The sequence below is a fragment of the Salvelinus sp. IW2-2015 genome, unplaced genomic scaffold (assembly GCF_002910315.2).
Source record: "Salvelinus sp. IW2-2015 unplaced genomic scaffold, ASM291031v2 Un_scaffold1772, whole genome shotgun sequence".
NCBI lineage: Eukaryota > Metazoa > Chordata > Actinopteri > Salmoniformes > Salmonidae > Salvelinus > Salvelinus sp. IW2-2015.
The window spans coordinates 192,649-198,062 of record NW_019943149.1 but is presented as its reverse complement, the minus strand read 5'-3'; the positions used below and the strand labels follow the sequence as shown (position 1 = coordinate 198,062).

At 43.5% G+C, this 5,414-nt stretch overlaps 1 long non-coding RNA gene across 1 annotated transcript in view; it reads left to right on the top strand.

The window, feature by feature from the left end:
* The window catches only part of LOC139024673 (uncharacterized), a 23,189-nt gene extending 18,071 nt beyond the window's left edge, over positions 1-5,118 (top strand). The window contains exon 3 of the long non-coding RNA XR_011476008.1: positions 5,015-5,118. This is a non-coding gene — a long non-coding RNA (uncharacterized lncRNA). The remainder of the gene's footprint in view (positions 1-5,014) is intronic.
* Positions 5,119-5,414: the final 296 nt, after the last annotated feature.

Below are 5,414 nucleotides of genomic sequence, written 5' to 3'. Positions count from 1 at the left end.
CAACCAAACTCTGTGACAAAGGGCAGTTACAGACCAACACTCTGGGACCAGGGTCCAAGGTCAGGATACAGACCAACTCTGGACGTCCCCAGAGTTTGGTCTGTACCTTGACCCTGGGCCCCAGAGTTTGGTCTGTAACCTGACCCTGGTCCCCAGAATGTTGTCGGTATCCTGAACCTGGTCCCAGAGTTTGTTCTGTACCCTGACCCTGGTACCCAGAGTTTGGTCTGTATACTGACCCTGGGCCCCAGAGTTTGGTCTGTATCCTGACCCTGGTCCCCAGTTTGGTCTGTACGCTGACATTGGTCGCCAGAGTTTGGTCTGTTTCCTGACCCTGACCCTGGTCCACAGAGTTTGGTCTGTAACTTGACCTTCGTCACCAGAGTTTGGTCTATACCCTGACTCTGGTCCCCAGAGATTGGTCTGAACTCCCCCAACCATTGTCCCTAGAGTTTGGTCTGTATCCTGACCCTGGTCCCCAGAGTATGACCTGCATCCTGACCCTCGTCCCCAGAGTTTGGCCTGWAACCTGACCCTGGTRGCCAGATTTCTGTCGGTATCCCTCCTCGACAACAGCCAGTGAAATTGCAGGGCGCCAAATTCAAACAACATAATTCCATAATTAAAATTCCTCAAACATACAACTATTATACACCATTTTAAAGATAAACTTCTTGTTAATCCAACCACAGTGTCCGATTTCAAAAAGGCTTTACGGCGAAAGCACACCACGCGATTATGTTAGGACAGCGCCTAGCCACAAGAAACAATACAGACATTTTTCAGCCAAGGAGAGGACTCACAAAAGTCGGAAATAGKGATTAAATGAATAACTAACCATTGATGATCTTCATCTGGTGGCACTCCCTGGACTCCATGTTACACAATACATGTTTGTTTTGTTCAATAAAGTACCCGCCCACAGGGGCGGTGTTGCAATCTACTGCAAAGATAGCATGCAGAGTTCTGTATTACTATCCAAGTCTGTACCCAAACAATTCGAGTTTCTATATCTAAAAATTCACCTTTCCAGAAACAAGTCTCTCACTGTTGCCGCTTGCTATAGACCTCCCTTTGCCCCCAGCTGTACCCTCGATACCATATGTGAATTGATTGCCCCCCATCTATCTTCTGAGCTCGTGCTACTAGGTGACCTAAACTGGGACATGCTTAACACCCCGCCATCCTACAATCCAAGCTTGATGCCCTCAATCTCACACAAATTATCAATGAACCTACCAGGTAAAACTCCAAATCCCTAAACACGGGCACCCTCATAGATGTCATCCTAACTAACTCGCCCTCCAAATACACCTCTGTTGTTTTCAATCAAGATCTCAGCGATCACTGCCTCATTGCCTGCATCCGTAATGGGTCTGCGACCAAACGACCACCCCTCATCACTGTCAAACGCTCCCTAAAACACTTCTGTGAGCAGGCCTTTTCTAATCGACCTGGCAGGGATATCCTGGAATGACATTGACCTAATCCCGTCAATAGATGATGCCTGGCTATTCTTTAAAAGTGCCTTCCTCACCATCTTAAATAAGCATGCCCCATTCAAAAAATGTAGAACTAGGAATAGATATAGTCCTTGGTTCACTCCAGACCTGTCAGCCCTTGACCAGCACAAAAACATCCTGTGGCGTTCTGCATTAGCATCGAATAGCCCCTGTGATATGCAACTTTTCAGGGAAGTTAGGAACAAACATACACAGGGAGTTAGGAAAGCTAAGGCTAGCTTTTTCAAACATAAATTTGCATCCTGTAGTACTAACTCAAAAAAGTTCTGGGCCACTGTAAAGTCCATGGAGAATAAGAACACCTCCTCCCAGCTGCCAACTGCTCTGAGGCTAGGAAACACTGTCACCACCAATAAATCCGTGATAATTGAGAATTTCAATAAGCATTTCTCTACGGCTGGCCATGCTTTCTATCTGGCTTCCCCTACCGCGGCCAACTGCCCGGCACCCACCACAGCAACCCGCCAAAGCCCCCACCATTTCTCCTTCACCCAAATCCAGATAGCTGATGTTCTGAAAGAGCTGCAAAATCTGGAACCCCTACAAATCAGCCGGGCTAGACAATCTGGGCTCTCTCTTTCTAAACTTATCTGCCGAAATTGTTGCAACCCCTATTACTAGCCATTCAACCGATCACTGCCCGCACCTGCTCGCCCGTCCAGCATCACTACTCTGGACGGCTCTGACTTAGAATACGTGGACAACTAAAAATACCTAGGTGTCTGGTTAGACCTTGTTTTTATTAAAACGGTCTCCTTAACCAGACTACGATTAGAGGCATCTCCCAATCCAAAATATAATTCGAGAAGCGGTCCTTCCGGATATACGCAGTAATATAAAGCTATCCCTGTGCAACTCATCTGCTCGCCAAATACATACCCTCTAAAACTGACCATCAAAACCAATCCTCGACGTTCGGTGATGTCATCTAAAAATAGCCCCAACACCTCCACTCAACAAACAGAATGCAGTCTATATCACAGTATGCCATCCTGTTGTGTCACCAAAGCCCATACACTACCCACCATTGCGACCTGTACGCTCTCGTTTGTTGGCCCTCGCTTCATACTCGTCGCAAACCCACTGGCTACAGTTATCTACAAGTCTCTGCTAGGTTAAGCCCCGCCTTATCTCAGCTCACTGGTCACCATAGCAGCACCCACTCGTATAGCACACGCTCCAGAGTATATCTCACTGGTCACCCCCAAAGCCAATTCTCTCCTTGGTCGTCTTTCCTTCCAGTTCTCTGCTGCCAATGACTGGAAGAACTGCAAAAATCTCTGAAGTTGGAGACTCATATCTCACGCACTAGCTTTAGACACCAGCTGTCAGAGCAGTCACCCTTACATAGCCCATCTGTAAACAGCCCATGTATCTACCTACCTCATCCCCATACTATATTTATTTATTTAGCTTTCTCCTTGCATCCAGTTCTTGCACATTCATCTTCTGCACATCTACCATTCCAGTGTTTAATTGCTATATTGTAATACTTCACCACCATAGCCTATTATTGCCTTAACTCCCGTATCTTACCTCATTTGCACTCCATTAGACTTTTTGTTTTATTTTTTCTACTGTATTATTGACTGTATGTTTGTTTATTCCATGTGTAACTCTGTGTTTGTATATGTCGAATGCTTTGCTTTATCTGGCCAGCGCACGTTGCAAATGAGAACTTGTTCTCAACTAGCCTACCTGGTAAATAAAGGTGAAATTAAAAAATATATGTTTAATTCATGTCCAAAAAACCTCGTTTAAATTGGCGGAGTTATATTCAGTAATGCGATTGTCTCAAATAACATCCGGTGAAATTGCAGAGAGCCAAATCAAATTAAAGAAATGCTCATCATAAACATTGAAAAGAAAATACAAGTAAATGTCGATTGTATCGATAATGTCTCTCTTTATGTCCAAAAACCACCGTTTGTTGAGTGTGCGTTTAGTCAGTGAGTATCAAAGGCAGCAAAGCACAGCTAAACTCAAGACATACAGAGAAAAAGTCAAACAAGTGCAATAAAAGTTCGTAGAAACATGTCAAACGATGTTTAAAATCAATCCTCAGGTAGTTTTTATCATAAATAATCAACAATATTTCAACCGGACAAAAGCTTTGTCAATAGAAAAGGAGAAACAAGAAAGGCGCACTCCTGATCACGCGCTGGACTCATTTCTGGAAATGTCCACTGTCCACTCATTGAAAGTGCTGTATCTCCCTCATTTTTCAGAGTAAAAGCCTGAAACAATGCCTAAAGACTGGCCACATGTAGAAGAAGCCATAGGGATTGTGAACTGGGTCCTAAGTCTTTGTATGGTGGATAGATTTTCAATGGAAAACAGCCTTTCAAAATAATAGTACTTCCTGGATGGATTTTCCTCAGGTTTTTGCCTGCCATATCAGTTCTGTTCTACTCACAGACATTATTTTAACAGTCTTGGAAACTTGTGTGTTTCCTATCCAAGTCTTCCAATTATATGCATATCCTAGCTTCTGGGCCTGAGTAGCAAGCAGTTTAATTTGGCCACGCTTTTCATCCAAAATGCTGCCCACTACCCTAGTGAAGTTAAGAACACATTATTATTTTCAATGATGACTGAGGAACATTTAGGGTTAACTGACTTGTTCAGTGGCAGAACAACAGATTTTTAGCTTGGGGATTCAATCTTGTAATCTTCTGGTTACTAGTCCAACACTCTAACCACTAGGCTACCTGCCACCACAGTTTGGTACGTATCCTAACCCTGGCAAAAAATAACTTTCTCTTTCTTCTCTGTCTTCTGATGTAAGTGTTGAGACGATGCATTAAATCCCTGACAAAGATTAAGCGTCRTTTAGATGCAACGGAAAGACAATGTATTCCATTGAGCCCATTTCAGTCATTTACCGGGGTGTGTTTGACAGTTCATTACAAACATCTCCACGGTTGTAATGTTAACAGAGAAAAACTACAYGCACAAGCAAGAGTATGAACGTTGCAGGAGCAAAATGAAAGTACTCAATCCAGCGTGATTTAAGTGACAAGTGGATTTTGCAGCCCTCAAACAGGAAATAGATGGCTGTAAAGGAGAGATCCTCAGGTGGGCGGGGCATGTACGTTTCTAGTATTATGTAATGTTTCATGTTTTGTTTGGAAATCATGAAGAGTAACTGCTGATTAGCAACAGCTAATGGGGATCCTAACAAAATACAACACCAAATAAATACTGTTTCAGTCTGGCCTGTATCCCTGGCAATCTCTGTGCAAACGGCACGGTACGTATCCCTGACCTCTAACCCTAACCCTGACCTTAACACTAACCTACGTCCTAGTCAAGGTTTCTATGTCTGCCTGCCTGCCTGCCTGRCTGRCTGRCTGRCTGTCTGTCTGTCTGTCTGTGAACTAAGTGATAGATACATGTAACAGATTGGCCAGAGAGTCCAGCCACCAGTCACCTGGTCAGTCCCTGTTTTAAAAAATGGTTTTAAAAACTTGATTGATTGTTTGATTCAGGTTCGACATAGGAGAGAGTGCATCACTCCAGAGCAGTGTCCGTGTTACCATAACAACAGAGCCTATGCACCTGGACAGAGCATCAATATGGACTGTAACACCTGGTACGTACCTTAATTAGATTTACCTTATGTAAAACCTGGTAAGTACCTGGTTTAGAACGTACCATAACACCTGGTATGTACAGTTGAAGTCAGAAGTTTACATACACTTAGGTTGGAGTAATTACACATAGTTTTTGGCAAGTCGGTTAGGACATCTACTTTGTGCATGACATATGTAATTTTCCAACAATTGATAACAGACAGATTATTCACTTATAATTTACTGTATCACAACTCCTGGGGGTCAGAAATGTACATACATTAAGTTGACTGTGCCTTTAAACAGCTTGGAAAAT